This window comes from Pholis gunnellus (genome assembly GCF_910591455.1).
Source record: "Pholis gunnellus genome assembly, chromosome: 3".
In the NCBI taxonomy this organism is placed as follows: Eukaryota; Metazoa; Chordata; class Actinopteri; order Perciformes; family Pholidae; genus Pholis; species Pholis gunnellus.
In genome coordinates this window covers 4174401-4179877 of record NC_136529.1, presented here as the reverse complement: position 1 = coordinate 4179877, position 5477 = coordinate 4174401, and positions in this window count along the sequence as shown.

Genomic DNA, 5477 nt, shown 5'->3' with positions numbered 1-5477 from the left:
AGTTTTTCTGATTGAAGACGAAGAATGTAATTATTGGTTTGTGGCTGTAAAAGTAAAAAAAAAAGAAAGAGCTGGAAAAGGAAGCCGACATAACATCTGAAAAGTCATCAGAAAGAGTGAAAAAACATGACTATGAGGTTGAGAACATAATATGGATATAATATAATAAATTAAATTGAATTAAATACGTGGCTATTCCTAATACATGACGTGAAATCCTGACCCTGAGAATCTGTGGCACAAAAAGCTACTTACTTGTTGCTTCCACCACTGTAAAGACAGATGCACATTAGCTGGAAATAAGCGCCCCCCCCCCCTGTGTCTCATGTGTTATTGTGTTAGTATCATAGCAATGAGGCTGCATTTGGCTTTTGGGCGGCTCACTCGCGGCTGAGTGACGTGAACCCTCGTTGGCCCCTCTTAAGAGAGGACATGCTGATTAGGTAATCACCTGTGTACACAAAGCCCCGCGCGCTCCTCTCCCTCCACATCCTCTCTGACAGACGTGAGCAGGACGACACCGTTCTGCTTTCACACCCCTTTTCATCGCACTGTGGATAATAGCTCTGCTGCAGGCCTGCGAGATGGTAAAACATATTTACCGTCTCGACAGGTGAGGTCTGGCCTGGTCTCTTGTACAGTCGGGGGGGCGTGTAACGATGAAAAGTTAATCTTTTAATGCAAGCCAGGTAGAGGCTTATTATCGGCTCTGGATCCTGAACCTGAAGTGGCTCATGAGCTTTCCCTCTGCCACTACAAGACAGGATGATAGAAAATACGTAATTATGGTTTACAAAAAGTTATAAAGGTTTGTCTTTTCTTTTTCTTCGACCATGCGGGGCACACAGCATTCATTATTTGTATACTCCTTCATTATTATCCACTTGGTTCTGTTATCAATGAGAGAAATCCGCTTCTTAAACGCTGTTGCGTCAATCCGCTGTACACAAATGTTATCTCAGTGGGCGCGCTTCCCTTTGTTTGCCGATCCATGAAACTCTGTCCTAATTAGCTAAGCGCCGCTAACAGACGAGCCGGTCCGGTAAGGAGAGACGGGGCCCCCGGGTGGACCGGCTGGCCTCGGAGGCCTGATGTGGCTCAGACTTGTCAGTGCTCGGCAAATTGATTCAGTGGCACGCTCCGCGCCGAATAAAGGAGCGGCGGGGTGGGGGGTGCACGAGAGACTGGCGGTCCATTCATTAATCACAGAGGTAAACAGGCCATCCAGTGACACCTGGCCGGGTTAATGCCCGGGACCCTGGAGTAATTACCACAAGCACCCCCCCTCCCCCCTCCCCAGCCGGGCCCAAGCTCACATGAAAGACTGTGATTATAAAGGAAATGGGAATTAGCAGAAACATTTCAGAAAGGCGGTCCTCAGTTCACCGGTTGGGGGGGGGGGGGGGGGGGGGGATTGCAAAAGAAGAGGTAGGAGGGAAAAGAAGTTGGTGGAGATGTGGGCTGATTGGAGTTTTCCCCACGGGGCATGAGGGGGGTTTGAGGAGCGGGGGTGGGGGGGCGCAGGGGTCAGGCCCACACCAAATTAGTGGTGTCTGTTATTTGAAACCAAAATAAAGCAGGAGCAACAGCAAATGATTTCCCCAATGCTGGAGTGCCTTTCTGGGCCCTCCTTGTTGAAAATTACCGAGAGGCCACGTCGCAATTAGTGGTTTGTTTCTTTTAGACTGAAATATGGCCATAATTCATAGCTTTCAACTCACTCCATTGGGGAAGATGTATTGGCTGGTCAAACTGAGGGGGTAATTGTAACACATGATATGGCAATTTGTTACCCAAGCAGCAAGTACACAAGGCATTTTGCATAAACGCGCATAATGCTGCGTTGGTATTCCGGGGAATAAAAGCCATTTGTTTTCCAATATGGTGTAATCGCAGACACGTGTCTATTCATTAAGAGGTATGAGGTGAAACACTGCAGCGCGCTGCTCAGCTTGTAATGCTTCCAGTTAGTGTCTTTAACGTCAAACGGAGCCAGGACGGAACATAGCTCACGTTTCCTCTTCAGCAAACGTTCTCCAGAGCTTTGGCACGACCAAGGCCCTCGTTGACGCTTTGTTTTCTATATAAAAAAAAAACAGTATCGGTTAACTCTGTTTACAATAGCGAGCATGAAACATTATTTGATAATTCTGGATGTTTTTCTGCACGCTCGGTGTCCTCCAGGTCTTATGTTTCCTGGAGATTAGCGAGCTAATCTTCTCGCAATGACTCATTACGCTCCGTATGTAATAATTGCCGTGTGAAGTAATGATCTAAATACAAGTGTTTCCACTCATAACCACTCTTTCATTTTTCCAGAATGTTGACCTGGCCTCGGCAGCGCTCGGGTCTTTTGCCAAAGTGGATGCAGAACATTAAACCCCTTTTTCCTCCTTTTTTTTCTCTTCTCTCTCTCCCTCCCGCCGTCACAAAATGTACAGTAAAACTTCATACTTCCCCAGTGATTGTGCCGAGTTCAGATTTTTTACTCAGTTCTGGGCAAAGACCACAATAGGAGCGAGTGTGTGGCTTTAACGCGGCTTCATAACGGAGATACGATGTTGTAATAACCTGCAGATTAACAAGTAAAGTATAGTATGGGCATAGCAGCAGGCGCTGAGCTGGATCTCTCTGCAGTCCTCCGCCAGCACCAGAGGGGCTATTACACAAGTCCCTTAATGACACTTAATGATTTAATTGTGTAGGAATCATGGAAACTAAGTGATACATGGCTTACTCATGTTGACGTTTAGCAGACCCAAATCCATGTGTTCTCTCGCTGAAGGGAGTGTACTCCCCCGCTCCGTCGCACCCATCTTCTGCCATTTCCACAACCGTTTCAATCAAACTGAACCCAGACTGGTTCATTCTTATGATATCAAGGTGTGCCTGGCCTTCGCCACACTGGAAACCTTTTTGGTAATAACCCCTCAGAGTGAAAGCCAAAGCCGTCTAATTAAAAGATTTTCAAACCACAATGTGATATTTAGAACATTTTTATGCCCATTTATGTTGTCACTGAGCTCAGCCTCTTCCTGCATGCTCCACTTGTTTCTGGTGGTCTCGGTGAGATGTTGAAGAACTCCGGATTTTGTCGGAAGAGTTGTCCCGAAGCGGAGCCGATCGAAATGGTGAAGCAGATTAGCAATTAATCGCATCATTGAAATTCTTAAGGATGAGAGTGCTCTCTCGCTGTGGCACGCTAATGTCTTCAGAGTAAAAAGCCCAGCTCCGGCGAGGCCGGACGCCGCGCACATCTGCCTGGCTGCTTCCCCAGCCGTTGACAAATGGAAAACTACACTTAACATCCTCAATCGACGCACACTTCGTTTTTATTTCTTCTTCGTTCTTGTGGAAATGGGAAAGTTTACAAGTGCTCTGCGATAAATGAGGCCTCAAGTGCACTTAAAGTGACAGCAAGTGTGGATTTAAATGTCTGTGCTACTCCAGGGCCCGAGGTTGCTGCTGAAGAGCAACCGTAGCTCGTGCTCAGACGGAGCCTTAATGGTGGAGCTAAATCCTCGATCTGGACCAGTATCAACAGCTCAGTATCAACAAATGACTTTTTAAATCAAACCACACTGAAAAGCTGGTATGGTAAATATGTTGTCAGGGTAAAGCTGAAAAGGACAGGTGATTGAGTAGAAAAGCATTACTGACCGACATGTTACAGTCATGTTGTTACTTTTTTTCATTAAGGGCGGCAAAAGATGCGTATGAAAACATCAGCACCCATTGTTTTCTATGAAAACCGCACACAGTGGGAGCTCTTCAAGTTGATGAGTATCAGAATATATCACTGTCCTACTTCCCAGTGACATTTGACCAACACGTTCTCGCTCCCATCTCGTCAAATGCCGACGCTTGATCGGTGGCCCTACGCTTCAAAGTATGACGTTCTATCTACAGCTCTAGTGTCAGTTTGGACGCGTCAGGGACGCCGTGTCCGTTTCCACTTGTTACAAGCATAGTGTCTTTTAAAAATCAACTTCCTACGTAGGTCTACATAGTTCTTTAGATTTACTTACGCAACAAAAGAACTTGGTTAGGCTTAAGCAAAAACAGAACTTTGTTAGTTTTAGGCAACAAAGGTACTTGGTAATGTTTGGACAGCAAAACTATTTGTTAAGTTTACGCAACAAAAGCACTTGGTTAGGTTAAAGCAACAAAAGTACTTTATGTTTAGGCAAGAAAAGTACTTTTTAATGTTAAGGCAACAAAACTACTTAGTTAGGTTAAGGCAGGGGTCGGCAACCCGCGGCTCCGGAGCCGCATGCGGCTCTTCAGCCCCTCTGTTGCGGCTCCCTGAGGCTACATCCACACTAAAACCAGTTTTACCAAACAAAAACGATCTCCGTCCAGCATCGTTTTCGAAATGATCTCCGTCCAGACTAAAACGCCTGAAAACGAATATCACGTGACTATTCACATACGCTGGGCAGGCGGGTGGGTGCTGGTGTAAACAGGAAGTAGATTGGTTGCTCAAAGCCGCTAACGTGACTTCAGACGGCCTGTAGGTCTGATAACGCCGCTGGACATGCCGCTCACTAATCGCTCCAGCTGCTTCCTCATGCAGACTTTAACTGGACAACAGATGCTAGTAAAGATAACAAGGTCAGTAACACTCAGTAACACTTATTGTAAGTCGCTTTGGATAAAAGCGTCTGCTAAATGACTGTAATGTAATGTAATGCAACACCTGTAATCAGTTGTCCATGTTGAATTAACCTGGTAGTCGATCAGTAATCAATGTTGTTGCTTGCGATCTTCTGGGAAAGGGTCACGCGATAGGCGTGTGATGAATCAGGGAAGGACACGTCGTGACTGCTAAGAACCAATCAAGTACCGAACGTGTGTGTCTACGTCATCATTTCTAAACTTATGTTTTTACGACCGTCCACACAAAGAGGCAACCCGGACTTTTCAAACTCCTCCGTTTTCGGTGCTCAAAAACTCCGGCGTAGTGTGGACGCTCAGTGGAAACATAGCAAGACATTATGCGTTTTCAAATGGAAACGTAGTAGTGTGGACATGGCCTCAGGCTTTGACAAAAAATAATATGGAAATAAGTAACAGCTATTTTTATTTGACTTTTTGCACAGTGGACAATCTTTCAAAGGGAACACCTCTTATCTTGGAGTTTGAGGTGATACTGTGTCACTGAAAATAAACTTTTTTAATATTTTGTCAACTAAAATGTGCGTCACATCCTATTACGTCGTTGTCAAGAGCCTTTCCCTGCAGGTGGCTAATCAGGATTTTCAGACCCCCGTCCTCGGTAAACTATCAATGGATAAATCCAAAAAAAGAAAAGTCGCGGAGGAAAATAAAGAGTTTAATACGTGGACGTATTCATTTGCTTTCACTGCCAACGATGCTGGCTTACCTGTATGCTTGATATGTGGCGAGAAATTGCAAACAATTCCAGAACAAGCACACAGCATGAAAAGTATCAAGCTGGAGATGAGCGAAAAAGA